The sequence below is a fragment of the Gossypium arboreum genome, chromosome 8, assembly GCF_025698485.1.
Source record: "Gossypium arboreum isolate Shixiya-1 chromosome 8, ASM2569848v2, whole genome shotgun sequence".
NCBI classification, from domain to species: domain Eukaryota; kingdom Viridiplantae; phylum Streptophyta; class Magnoliopsida; order Malvales; family Malvaceae; genus Gossypium; species Gossypium arboreum.
Window position 1 is genome coordinate 38,571,968 of NC_069077.1, and position 14,934 is coordinate 38,586,901.

At 36.2% G+C, this 14,934-nt stretch overlaps 1 non-coding gene across 1 annotated transcript; it reads left to right on the forward strand.

The window, feature by feature from the left end:
- The first annotated feature begins 5,444 nt into the window (after positions 1-5,444).
- On the forward strand, positions 5,445-5,550 carry LOC128280285 (small nucleolar RNA R71). The gene has a single exon (XR_008270465.1). It is a non-coding gene; the product is annotated as a small nucleolar RNA R71 (small nucleolar RNA).
- Positions 5,551-14,934: the final 9,384 nt, after the last annotated feature.

Sequence of the window (14,934 nt, forward strand, 5' to 3'; positions counted from 1 at the left end):
TATCGAACAGTAGTATAGCTCAGCAAGACCAGATTGTCAAACCCAAAGGAACTACGAGTACTAGTATTTACTTCCTTTTTATTATCTAGCCTGAAAATTAAAAGGTTTGGTTATCTAAACTAATTACTAACTAAGAATGCACAGAAAGAAAACTCGGGAAAATACTTTTGGGAAAATTCGATTGATTGAGACAATACCTAAGGAAAAATCCACCTAGACTTCACTTGTTAGTTGACTCTGAATCAGACGATTTATTCATTTGACTTGATCCTTAGAAATCCCTAAGTTATATTATTATCTCTCTCGAGACTAATAACGTCTAACCCTAGTTTGAGTAATTGAAATTTCTTTCTAATTAACACCCTAGAATTGCATTAACTCGATCTATGGATTTCGTTATTAGGTTTCACCCTAATCCGAAAAATCTTGTCACCCTATGTCTAGGCGGGCAATCAACTCCGCTTAATTATGACAATTTTACTCTTAAAAAGGGTCTATTCCTCCTCTGAATAAGATTATTAACTTGAATCAATGTCCTAGAATATTAAAACAAGAATTAAGAACATATAATTAAGAACAAGTCAAATATTTATTATAAAATTCAGATAATAATAACAAGATCTATCTTAGGTTTCATTCCCCGTAGGTATTTAGGGGGTTTAGTTCATATTTATGAAAGAAAATATCTCAAAAGCATAAAGATAACAAAACATAAGAAAACCTAAAACTCCTGAAGGAACTTGAAGGGAGATCTCTAGTCTTGATGATGAATCCGGCTCTTGAGATGGATCAATTGGCTTTCCTTGAGTAATTCCTTGCCTCCTACTTTGTGTCCCCCTCATAAGTGCCTCCTCAAGTGTTTAAATAGGTTTTTTAATGCCTAGGAGCCCTAAAAATTGGCCTTTTCCGAATAGGACTAAACTTGGGCTCGGCAGGGACATGCCCGTGTGCGATTACTCCAGTCAGTTGTCAATGCTGTTAAATAGGCACGGGCGTGTGGTCTACCCGTGTAAGCCGTGCTTCAATCCTGCCAAATTGACACAGCCGTGTGACACGTCGGTGTGAGGAAGTCCAGGCCGTGTTGTTTTCCCATGTGGGTCCATTTTCTCCGTTTCCGGCCCGTTTCTCGCTCTTTTTACTCTCCTATGCTCACCTAAGTATAAAACATGAAATTAAAGGATTAGGAGCATCGAATTCACCAAATCTAAGAAGAAATCATCCGTAAATGCGCTAAGCATGGGATAAAAATATGTGTAAATTACGGTTTATCAAATACCCCCACACTTAAGAATTTACTTGTCCTCAAGCAAAATCCTCAACTCACGAGCAAAATAAATTCTTCTCATTTTATAATCCCTATCAATAATATCTCAAAATAATCCATAAGTATTTATACATTGAAAATTCTACTATAAGTACATCAAAGTTTCAGACATTCTAAGTTGAGCATTTTATCATGAAAACATAGGTGTCTCCCCTCATCTAAGTGATTACCTTGATCAAAATATCATAGAGTTTAACATCCTCACTAAAGATTCACTCAAATCACTCAAGATGTTTAAGGACATCAATTAAAGCATTTATTAGTCAATATGAGAAGTTATTACCATAGGCTTGCTTGAAAATCAAATCTCCACCACTATATATTGAGATGATACCTCAATAAAAAAGGTCTTTAGAGGGTTGTAACGTGGCTTTGGTTAGGGGGTGTTGTCACAAGCTGAAAGAAAAGGTTAGAATCGAGATTGAATTAAAAAAATTACCTAGCTAGAAAAATAACTAGTCATCAGTTGAATACAAGTGAGCTTTTTCTTAGAATATGGAATTAACACTCAAGCTCAAAAAATGGCGAATTACTACTAATATGTATGTAAGTATTGTTGTTGTTGTTGTTGTTGTTGTTGTTTTTAAGAACAAGTCAAATATATAGAAGAACAAAACATAGCTAAGCAATTAGTTCAAATCAAATCTCGACAAAAATAGGGATCAAATTAGGGGATTTCAACAATAATGGGTTATGTGTTAATATTGAGGGTAAATCAATTAATGGTTTGTTAGGCTCAAAGGGGTTCACTAAGGGTTAATTATGAAGGTAGGCTTTTGTGGAGTGAGTGGGTTAAACCTAAGTGTCTTTATCATCTTGACATATCAAATCAATGGTGTGGTCTTGACATGCATAATCAAGCAAGTTCTAGAATAACAATTCAATACTGACGCACTCAAAGCAACAATAGAAGTGAGTATGAAAGAAATAATAGATGCTCTAAGGCTCAAAATCTCACAAAAATTATGACTTTTTGATGTTTAAACCTGTGAATTTCAACTCAAGATAATACCTAACTTAGGGAAACAACATAAAAGTTTTTAATTCTTCAAAAATCAACTTATCATGCTTGATTCCCTAATGTCTTAAAGTTTAAACAATCAATGCATAATTGCCTATGTTTTAATTCAAGACATATCAATAAAAATCATAAATTAATTAAAATTCATTCTAATAGTGATATGAGTAATTCACATGAGAATAAGACAAAATTTAGGGATTTCTAATGATGATATAAAAGACTCCTCCACACTTAAGATGTACATTTCCCTCAATGTACAAAGATAGATATACTGAAAAAGATACATATATAATCATAAGATAGGGAGAGAAGATAGAGAATAATCGGCCAAAGCAATGATGAAGGTGGAGGAGGATACTCAGGTAGTGGTAGAGGTTTATTAGTCCATAAGTCCTGCGTCATTTTAGTTTTTAGTTCTTGTTTGATGATGTGCTTTGGAGCTCTTTATGACTGTGATAAAATCAGAAACTCTTTAGGAAATATAATGAAGCATAATTACTCGTAATGAAATAGTCGAAAATAAAAATTGTAAAAACTCAAGATAAAATAATATTAACAGGAAATAAAAAGTAATTTCAAAATATAAAGATAAAACTAAAATAGGTAATAGGTGTTTATAGGGAAATTGGGGCACACGGCCGTGGGGCATGCCTGTGTGCCTTCGTTTCAGCCTGTGCGTCTCGTGGTTTTCAAAATTTGGTGCATCAGTGTACTCGGCCATGTTGCACGACCGTGTCAATCTTCGTTTGCTTCTCCCACGGTCGTGTATGCAGGCACACGCCCGTGTTAAATTGACATGTTTGCCCACAGTTTTAAAACACGGGCGTGTCGCACACCCGTGTTATTTTGGCAGTGGCCATGGCAACTTATCGCATTCCGTGTTGGGGAAGAGATTTTTTCCCTATTTTCACACGGCCGTATCGCATGGCCGTGTTGCATCCCGTGGTATGTGCACAGCCTACGGCACGCTCATGTGCCTGGCCGTGTGGTTCTGAGAATCTTGTGTTCAGTGACTCAGTTAGTGAATTAAATGTTAAAGACTAAAATTTAAAGAAGTTAGCACCGTTAGTGCTCGGGGTGCCTCCTGAGAAGCGCTTATTTATAGTCTAAGCTCGACTTACCTCACTTTTGCATAGTCAAGGTGGAGCGAGGAGTTTACACTCTTCATCCCTGCTATAAATTTTATCAACATAAGGTTTAAGACGCGTATTGTTTACCTTAAATATCCCGAATTTGGGATGATTTACCTCGACTATACCATATGGAAAAATACTGAGTACCATAAGAGGAATTTCTTCATTAGCTTCAGAAGTGGTAATGCGAGGATCTGCTACATCTAGTGGTACTTTGTCTCCAACCTTAAGTTGATTTGGTGAGCTATTGAGCTCGTGCTGGCTCGGTTTCAGCCTATCGGGTGTTCTCGATTTCTGTGTCTACCATTCATCTAGCTCCTCGATTTGTAGCCTCTGTTCTTCATAGATAGGTCCCTTGTTGTTGTTTAAACATGGCTCATTCTTTATAACTGTTTCCTGCACAGAAGGTTTCACTACGTGATCAGTACTAGTAGAATGATTTATACAACCACCTTCAATTTTTGATGTGTTACTCGAATTACGAGCTTGAAGGGTGATTATTTCGTCCCCCACACGAAGTGTGAGTTCACCTGTACCAACATCAATAATGGTTCTAGCAGTCGCTAAAAAGGGCCATCCTAAAATTAAAGGTACGTTACTATCCTCTTCCATGTCTAGAACAACAAAGTTTACGGGGTATATAAATTTATCGATCTTAACAAGAACATCTTCAATGATACCCCTAGGAAATCTAATGGTTTTATCAGCCAATTGAATGCTCATCCTAGTTTGTTTGGGTTTCCCAAGACCTAGCTGTTGAAACATTTTATAAGGCATATCATTAATGTTTGCTCCTAAGTCAGCCAATGCATGATGAACATCTAAACTACCAATTAAACAAGGAATTGTAAAACTCTCTGGATCTTTTAATTTTTTGGGTAGCTTATTCTGTAATATGGCTGAGCAAACTGCATTCAATTCCACATGCGGCGCCTCATCCAACTTTCGTTTATTTGTTAAAAGCTCCTTTAAGAATTTGACTACGTTTGGTATTTGCGAAAGGACTTCAATAAATGGTAAGTTTATATGTAGTTTCTTTAAAAGTTTAAGGAATTTACCAAATTGTTCGTCTGATCGGTCTTTCCCTGTCGCATTGGGGTATGTCACACGAGGTTTATATTCTATACTCACCGGCTTTGGGTCATTTTGGCCTACCTCATTCTTACCTTTGCTTACCATCGTTTCTGGCCTTGGTTTTGCAACTAACCCTTCCTCATCTTGAATGGCAATCATGTTGAGTTGCTCCCTTGGGTTAGATTTAGTGTTGCTTGGCAGGCTACCTTGTAGTCGTTCAGAAATTAACTTAGCGAGCTGTCCAATCTGAGTTTCGAGCCCCTGGATTGATGCTTGTTGATTTTTTAGTGCTGTATCAGTATTATGAAAACAAGTTTCTGACACCGAGATGAATTTGGTTAGCATCTCCTCAAGGTTCGACTTCTTTTCTTACTGGTAAGGTGGTTGTTGAAAACCCGGAGGATGTTGTGGCCTTTGATTTCCTTGACTGCCCTACGAGAAATTGGGATGTTTCCTTCAACCTGCATTATAAGTGTTACTATATGGGTTATTTTGGGGTCTAGAGTTATTGTTACCCATATATTGGACTTGTTCCTCCTCGATGCTAGGGTTGAAGGGTTGATATTCTGTGCATGCTCCTCCTCCATTCGAATCGCACCTCATCACTGGATGTACCTGAGTAGAACCACACAAACCATCAATCTTTTTATTTAAGAGTTCTACTTGGTTAGATAACATAGTAACCGTGTCGAGGTTGAAAACACTGGCTACTTTCGTTGGCTTTGTTCTCATAACTTGCCACTGATAGTTATTCAGTGACATCTTCTCAATAAATTCGTAAGCTGCCTCAGGAGGCTTATTATTGATAGTTCCTTCAACGGCTACATCAATCATTTGCCGAGTCGAAGGATTCAGGCCATTATGAAATGTTTGAACCTATAGCCAAAGTGGTAACCCATGGTGAGGGAACCTTCTCAAAAGGTCCTTGTATCTCTCTCATGCATCATAGGGTGTTTCTAAATCCATCTGCACAAAAGAAGAGATATCATTATGTAATTTGGCTGTTTTAGTCGGCAGAAAATATTTTAATAAATTAAAACTTTTCGGTCATTTGTTCCCAAGTAGTGATTGACCCTCGTGGTAACAAGTTCAATAATTGTTTAGCCTAATTCATTAACGAAAAGGGAAACAACCGAAGGCGAATGACGTCATCAGAAACGCCATTAATTTTAAAAGAATCGCAAAATTCTAGAAAATTTGCAAAGTGAGCATTAGGATCCTCATCCTGCAAACCATCAAATTGAACAAACTGTTGTATCATTGGAATTGTGTTAGGTTTCAGTTCAAAATTATTTGCAGCAATAGCAGGTCTAACTATGCTTGAATCAGTTCCTATTAAATTAGGTTTAACATAATCATACATAGTGCGTGGAGCAGGATTCTGATTTACTGGATCAGCAGCAATCGCAGGAGGTAGCAGATTTTCTTGGTTTTCAACCATCTCCTCGGTTGTGGTTGAAGTATCGTCATCTTACTCATCCTCTGTGTATCTTAGGCTTCGCCTTATTTCTCTCCGGTTTCTGCGAACTGTGCGGTTGATCTCACCATCAAAAAGTAGTGGTCCTGACGGGTTTCTTTTGGTCATAAACTTGAAAAATCTGTCAGAAGAAAATAAATGAAGAAGTAGAAAATAAAATAAAAATTTAAATTGCAATAAAAGTAAAATGGCTAAAGTAATAAAAATCGAGTGTTGCTAACATCCTAGTTCCCCGGTAACGGCGCCAAAAACTTGATTGTGTGATATTCGTAACAGGTTTTAAAGATTTATAAATGAATCGTTCTTGAGACTAACTTATTATCACGATTAAGGCAAGTGTACCTATCGAACAGTAGTATAGCTCAACAAGACCGGATTGTCGAACCCAAAGGAACTGTGAGTACTAGTATTTACTTCCTTTTTATTATCTAGCCTGAAAATTAAGAGGTTTGGTTATCTAAACTAATTACTAACTAAGAATGCACAGAAAGAAAACTCGAGAAAATACTTTTGGGAAAATTCAATTGATTGAGACAATACCTAAGGAAAAATCCACCTAGACTTCACTTGTTATTTGACTCTGAATCAGACGATTTATTCATTTGACTTGATCCTTAAAAATCCCTAAGTTATATTATTATCTCTCTCGATACTAATAACGTCTAACCCTAGGTTGAGTAATTGAAATCTCTTTCTAATTAACACCCTAGAATTGCATTAACTCGATCTATGGATTCCAACCTAATTTGAAAAAATCTTGTCACCCTATCTCTAGGCACGTAATCAACTCTACTTAATTATGACAATTTTACTCTTAAACAGGGTCTATTCCTCCTCTGAATAAGAGCGTTAACTTAAATCAATATCCTAGAATATTAAAACAAGAATTAAGAACACATAATTAAGAACAAGTCAAAAATTTATCATACAATTCAGATAATAATAACAAGATCTGTCTTAGGTTTCATTCCCCTTAGGTATTTAAGAGGTTTAGTTCATATTTATGAAAGAAAACATCTCAAAAGCATAAAGATAACAAAACATAAGAAAACCTAAAAATCATGAAGGAACTTGAAGGGAGATCTCTAGTCTTGATGATGAATCCGGCTCTTGAGATGGATCAATTGGCTTTCCTTTAGTAATTCCTTGCATTCTACCCTGCGTCCCCCTCCTAAGTGCCTCCTCAAGTGTTTAAATAGGCTTTTGAATTCCTAAGAGCCCTAAAAATTGGACTTTTCCGAATAAGACTAAACTTGAGCTTGGCAGGGACACGCCCGTGTGCGATTACTCTAGCCCGTGGTTAAGGCTGTTAAATAGGCATGGGCGTGTGGTCTACCCGTGTAAGTCGTGCTTCGAGCCTACCAAATTGACACGACCGTGTGACACGCCCGTGTGAGGAAGTCCAGGCCGTGTTGTTTTCCCATGTGGGTCTATTCTCTCCATTTTCGGCCCATTTCTCGTACTTTTTACTCTCCTATGCTCACCTAAGTATAAAACATGAAATTAAAGGTTTAGGAGCATCAAATTCACCAAATATAAGGAGAAATCATCTGTAAATGAGCTAAGTATGGGATAAAAATATGTATAAATTAAGGTTTATCACTTACACACACATATATATATTGTCATGGTTCAACCATGGTCTTACATTCATGGTGCCATAACCTAGTTATGGTATTTTCACTAAAATGGCATAGCCGAGCTATGGTCCTAAAATGGCATAGCCGAGCTATGGTCTTACATTTAAAATTTACCATGGTCCAACCATGGTTTTATCCATCAATTCATCTTGTGTCACGGAACAGTCGTATTCAATCCTGCGTTCTACTCAATTTGAACATTCAATTCAATTTTCATATTTTTACAATAATCATAATTCAATAAAAAATTTTGAAATAATACTTTATAACATTCCTAAACTAACAATTAGTCATGAAAATTCAACCATAAGAACTTACCTGAACTAATTTGTAAAATTTGTAGAAATTTAAGAACTATTCTGTTAATTTCCCCTTTTCATGTTTGTCCCCTTTTCATGTTTGTCTTCGGATTCTTGATCTATAATATAAAACTATTCATTCATCAGCATCAAATTCAATTCTAATTCACTTCACAATTTATGCCCTTAAATTTTCAAAATTACACATTTACCCTAACTTTTATAATTTTTACAATTTAGTCCCTTATCAATTTTCCCACCAAATAAGCTAATTTTTCTCAATTAACACTTTATCTAATCATTTTAGGCTACTATTCAACCTTTGATATTTAGAATTTCAGCACCAAACCCTAATTCTTAACTTTTCCACAATTTAGTCCTAAAATCATAAACATCTATCAAAATTACTTAATACAATCATCATATAAAAAAATTAAAGCTTCAAATCCATGTTAATTCATCATAAACATCTAGCACTCATCAATGGTAACTTTCAAAATTACTCATAAAATCAAAAACCAATGAATTAGATAGTTGGACCTAGTTGTAAAAGTCTTAAAAACATAAAAATTTCAAGAAAAGAGCAAGAATTGAACTCACATGTAGCAAAAATATGAAAAACTAGCTTATGGGGACTCTTCTATGGCTGTTTTTGGCTGAAGATTGATGAAGAAATGTCTAGATTTTCAATTTGGTCTTTATTTAATTTTATCTCAATTTCCAAATGACCATTTTGTCCCTAAACCATCCAATTTTAAGTTTTTTTTCCTGCACATACCGTCTCAGCCTTCTAATTAATGTCTAATTGCCTTTTTGGTCCTCCCTTATTCACTACTTAAGCTATTTAATCACTATTTCTTTAATTAAAAAGTTTTGCAGCTTTTGTAATCTAGTACTTTTTATTTAATTAACTATCAAAATGTTAAAATTTTCTAACAAAAATTTAATACCAACTTATGGACACTCCGTAAATATTTATAAAAATATTTACGACTTAGTTTATAAAATCGAGGTCTCGATACCTCGTTTTCGAGACTAATTAACCTAATAATTCATTTAAATCACAAATTTCACTAATTCAAGAACCTTTCTAAAATCACACTTGACTCATAATTATTAAATCATAAAATTTTCAAACTCACTCGTCAGATTTAGTGATCTCAGATCACTGTTTCCAACACCATTGAAAATTGGGCTGTTACAACTCTCTCCCATTTTAGGAAATTTCGTCCTCAAAATTTGTTACGTAAAAATAAATCCGAATATTGTGACCTCATTGATTCCTATGTTTCCCGGGTTGCCTCCTCCGAACCATGACGGTGCCATAATACTTTTACTAACGGTACCTATTTATTCCGCAATTCTTTAACTTCTCGAGCTAAAATCTTTACCGGCTCTTCCGAGTACGTCATATCTGGTTGTATTTCTATTTTAGTATGAGGAATTACATGCGAAGGATTAGATTTGTACCGTCTTAACATAGACACATGGAACATGTTATGAATCTTCTCAAGTTCTGGAGGCAGAGCTAACTGGTCAGCCACAGGGCCAATTCTTTCAATAACTTCATACGGTCTAATAAATCTTGGACTCACTTTCTTTTTTCTATCAAACCGTAATACTTTCTTCCATGGTGAAATTTTTAAGAACACTCAATCGCCAACAATAAATTCTATATCTCTTCTTTTCAAATCTTCATATGATTTCTGATTGCGTGATTCGTAACAAGTAATCAATATTTATAATGAAGATCAGACCTAGACTAATTATTATCAAGACGAAAAGGCAAATGCACCTATCGAACAATAGTATTGTAACGGCAAGACCGGGATATCATACCCAAGGGAACCAAAAGTACTAGTAATAACTATCTTTTTATTATGTAGCCTAAGAGTAAAAGGGGTTTGTTTTAATTAACTAATTATTTAAACTAAGAACGCACAGAGAAAAGAATTGGGAATTGCTTTTGGGAAAATTGATTGACTTGAGACAATACCTAAGGAAAAATCCACCTAGACTTTACTTGTTATTCTAGCTCCGAATCGGACAATTTATTCATTCAACTTGTTCCGTAGAGATCCCTAAGTTATGTTATTATCCCTATTCAAGACTAATAACGTCTAATCCCTAGAATGAATAACCGAGACTTTTCTCTAATTAACGCTCTAGCGTTGCATTAACTCGATCTATGGATCCCCTTATTAGGTTTCACCCTAATCCGACAAAATCTTGTCACCCTATTTCTAGGCGGGCAATCAACTCCGCTTAATTATGGCAAATGTACTCTTAGACAGGGTCTATTTCTCTTCTAAATAAGAGTGTGTCTTGAATCAATATCCTGGGATATCAAAACAAGAATTAAGAACAAGTTAAATATTTATCATACGATTCAGAAAATAATAACAAGATTCGTCTTAGGTTTTATTCCCCTTAGTTATTTAGAGGATTTAGTTCAAAACTAAATAAGAAAACATCTCAGAAGAATAAAGAATACAAAAAATAAAGAAAACCCAAAACTCCTGAAGGGAAATTAAGGAGAGATATTCAGTCTTGATGATGAATCCGGCTTTTGAGATGGATCAATCGGCTTCTTTGGGGTAATTCCTTACCCCTCTTCTCTATCTCCCTTTTTCTCCTCCTCTAGTACATATTTATAGGCTTTGGAATGCCTCGAAACCCTCCAAAGTGGCCTTTTCTGAATTGGACTTAACTTGGGCTTAGCAGGGACACGCCCGTGTGACACGACCGTGTGACATGATTGCCAGACCGTGTTCAATCCGTTAAATTGCACATGGTCGTGTGGGTCAATGGCCAGGCCATGTGAATCGTGAAAGCCTTGGTCGATAGCCTCGAAAGACACGGGCGTGTGAGCTGCCCGTGTGGCAAGGCTTAAGCCATGTCATCTTCTCGATTTAGTCTGTTTTGTCCCTTTTTGGCTCGTTTTTGGTTCCTTTTGACTCTTGGTGCTCTCCTGAGTACAAAACATGAAATTAAAGCATTAGGAGCATTGAATTCACCAATTCTAATGAGAAATCATCTATAAAATGCATTAAACATGGGGTAAAAATATGTATAATTTACAGTTTATCAAAATGCCACACTTAAGCATTTACTTGTCCTCAAGCAAAATTCTCAACTCATAATCAGAATGAATCCGTCTCAACTTATAATTTCTATCAATAATATCTCAAATTAATCCATAGGTAATCATACTTTGAGAATTTAACTAAAAGAACATAAAAGTTTCAATCATTCTAAGTTGAGCATTTTATCCCTAAAATATAAGTGTCCTCCCTCATCTAAGTAATTACCATTAATTCAGAATATCACAGAGTTTTACATCCTCACAAAAAATTCACTCAAATCACTCGAGGTGTTTTAAGGACAATAAAGGAAGCACTCAATAGTCAATAATGGAAAGTCATTACCATAGGCTTGCATGAAAATCAAATCTCCACCACTTTAATTTGAAGATGATACATCAATCAAAAGGTCTTTAGAGGGGTGTAATGAGGCTTGGTTAGGGGGTGTGGTCACAAGCTGAAAGAAAAGGTTAGAATCGAGATTGGATTGAAAAGTTGCCTAACTAGAAAAAGAGTTAATCTTCACTTGCGTACAACAAAGCTTCTCTCAGAATATGAAATTAAAGATATGCATACATAGTTGTGTTTTTTTTTAAGAACAAGTTAAATAATGTAGGCTAAATATCAAGAACAAAACATAGCTAGGCAATCCATTCAACTCAAATCTCGACAAAAATAGGGATTAATTTAGAGGATTTCAACAATAATGGGTTAAAGGTTAATATTAAGGGTAATACAAGAATTGGTTTGTTGGGATCAAGGGGGTTTACTAGGGGTTAATCGTAGAGGTAGGCTTTTCATGGCATGAGTGGGTTAATCCTAAGTGCCTTAATCATTTTGATATATCAAATCAAATGGTGTGGTTTCAACATGCATAATCAAGCAAGTTCTAGAATAACAGTTCAATACTGACGCATTGAAAGCAATAATAAAAGTGAGCATGAAAGGATGAATAGATGCTCAAAAGGCTCAAAAAACTCACAAAAAATTATGGCTTTTTGATGTTTAGACTCGTGAATTCTAATTCAAAGTAATACCTCGACTTGGGGAAACAACATATAATTTAATTTCTTAAAAATCAACTTATCATGTTTGATTCTCGAATGTCTTAAAGTTTAAAAAATCAATGCATAAATCCCTATGTTTTAATTCAAAATATATCAATCAAAATCATAAATCAATTAAAATTTATCCTAAATATGATATGAGAGTTTTTCATGAGCACAAGGTGATTATTCAGGGATTTTTCTGATAGTGAAATAAATACCCCCCACACTTAAGATGTACATTGCCCTTAATGTACAAAGATAGATGTTAGAGAAAAAATAAGATAGGGAGAGAAGTGAAACTTCTTGTATGATGAATTCCTATATGATGAAACTTCCTGTATGATGAATTCCTCGAACTCCAGCGGTCGTAGAGGTTCATTAGGCCATAAGTCCTACGCCAAAAGAATATTATACCTAGTGGTAGCTATGGTCGTTCTCGAGCAGGACATGGAAGTCGTGGAAAACCTTTCCCCGTGGAGCTTTAGTTCCTATGTGATAATGAGCTCAAGATCTCTATATAATTGGGATAAAATCAGGAACTTTTTAGGGGATGTTAGGAAGGATAAGTACTCAAAAAGAAATAGTCGAAATAAATAAGGAAAAATAAAATATCTAAAGTCTAATAAAAATAATAGAAATAGTTTCAATCATTAGTAAAAATATAAAATAATAAATAAATATTTCTAGATATCTTTATTGCTGGATGGTTCGCGAGGTGGGACTGGCGATGAGATAGGAAGGTGCTGACAAATCTGCTGTAGAGTAGCATCAATGTTGTCAAATCGTTGAAAACACTGAAGCTTGAATTGGGTGAGGTGCTCAGAGATGTCAGCATATGAAGCTGCCACATGAATTGGACGAGATGGTAGTGGTGGCTGAGAATAGGGATCAGGGAGTAGAGAATGGGAGATTTCGGCTAGGGTTTTTTTTTTTTAAAAGGAAGAAAAAATGAACAGTGATTTGCTTATATAAGGGAGGACCACTCGGCCTAGGGCCACGCCCGTGTGCGTATGAGGGTGAGCCTGTGTGTTTCGAATTTTGCAATTTTAGGTTGTGATTGGCTATTCTCCCACGCCCGTGTGTCTTGGGCATGTGTGGTACACGGCCATATCGCACGGTCGAGCCTAGCTTTGTTCGCTTCTCCCCCGCCCATGTTAAGGTACCATGCCCGTGTATTGTTGTCCACGGCTTAGCGGCACGGGCGAGTCTCATGCCCGTGTCGAAAAAATAGAATCGAGCTTTGTCCCTGGCACGCCCGTGGGTTTCCATTCCCACGCCCGTGTTCCTCTATCAAGTTCACCCACGGCCATGTCGCACGGCCGTGGGGATTTATCGCATCCCGTGTTTTGGGGAAATCATTTACTCTATTTTCGCACGACCGTATCGCACGACCGTGTTTCCCTTTGTGTTGGTGCGCACTGCCTTAAGCACGGCCGTGTTACAGACCATGTGGTGCGGGAATATGTGCTTCAAATACTCTGTTAGTGACCTAAATTTTTAAAATTTTGAATTTAAAATAATTTAAAATGGTTAGTACTCGGGTTGCCTCTCGAGAAGTACTTGTTTATAGTCTAAGCTCGACTGTTTTCTTATTAGTATACTCAGGGCTGTTTGTGGAGTCGTACTTACCTCTATCGTGCCATATGGATGAATAGATTAAATTACGAAGGGTCCTGACCATCGTGATTTTAGTTTCCCGAGAAACAATTTGAGTCTTGAGTTGTATAGTAAGACAAGATCTCCAACTTCAAATTGTTTCCATTACTTTAAACGAATGTCATGGCACCACTTTGTTGCTTCCTTGTATAGGCGTGAATTTTCGTATGCATTGGCTCGCCATTCATCTAGCTCGTTCAGCTGCATCAACCTATTTTTTTCCTGCAAGTTTGGGATCAAGGTTTAGAAATTTAATAGCTCAAAAAGCTTTATGCTCTAGTTCGAATGGGAGATGACAACTTTTTCCATAAACCAGTCTGTAAGGTGATGTCCCTATAGGAGTCTTAAAAGTGGTTCTGTAAGCCCATAAGGCACCGTCTATTTTTGTTGCCTAGTCTTTTCTGTTTGATTCTGCCATTTTTTCAAGGATCCGTTTAAGTTTTCGGTTTGCTACTTCAGCTTGTCCATTAGTTTGAGAATGGTATGGGGTGGCCGTTCTATAATGAACTCCGTATTTCTTAAGGGTATTTTTCAAATTGGGTATTACAAAAATGAGTTCCCCTGTCGCTGATAATTGCTCTAGGTGTTCTGAATCTCGAAAAGAGTTTTTTAAGGAAACACACTACCACTCTAGCATCATTAGTAGGTAGAGCTTGAGCTTCTACCCATTTGGACATGTAGTCAACTACTACTAAGATATATTTATTTCCAAATGAACTAGGGAATGGACCCATGAAATCGATACCCCACACGTCAAATATTTCACAAGAAAGCACATAGTTTTGAGGCATTTCATCACGTTTAGATATGTTACCTGTCCGTTGGCATTTGTCACATAAAGTAACATACCTGCTGGCGTCTTTGAATAACGAAGGCCAATAAAAACCTGATTCGAGTATTTTGTGTGCAGTCTTTGTTCCACTATAGTGTCCTCCAGTTGGCCTTGAGTGGCAGTGTTCCAATATTTTTGATATTTCTGATCCTGTAACGCATCTTCTGATGACTTGATCTGCACATTTGTGAAACAGAAATGGATCGTCCCAAAAGTAGTTTTTTACATCATTAAAGAATCACTTCTTTTGCTGGTGTGTTAACCCTTTTGGGATAATGTTAGTAGTTACAAAATTCGTGATGTCTGCAAACCAAGGTACCTCGGAGTTAGATATAGCGAAAAATTG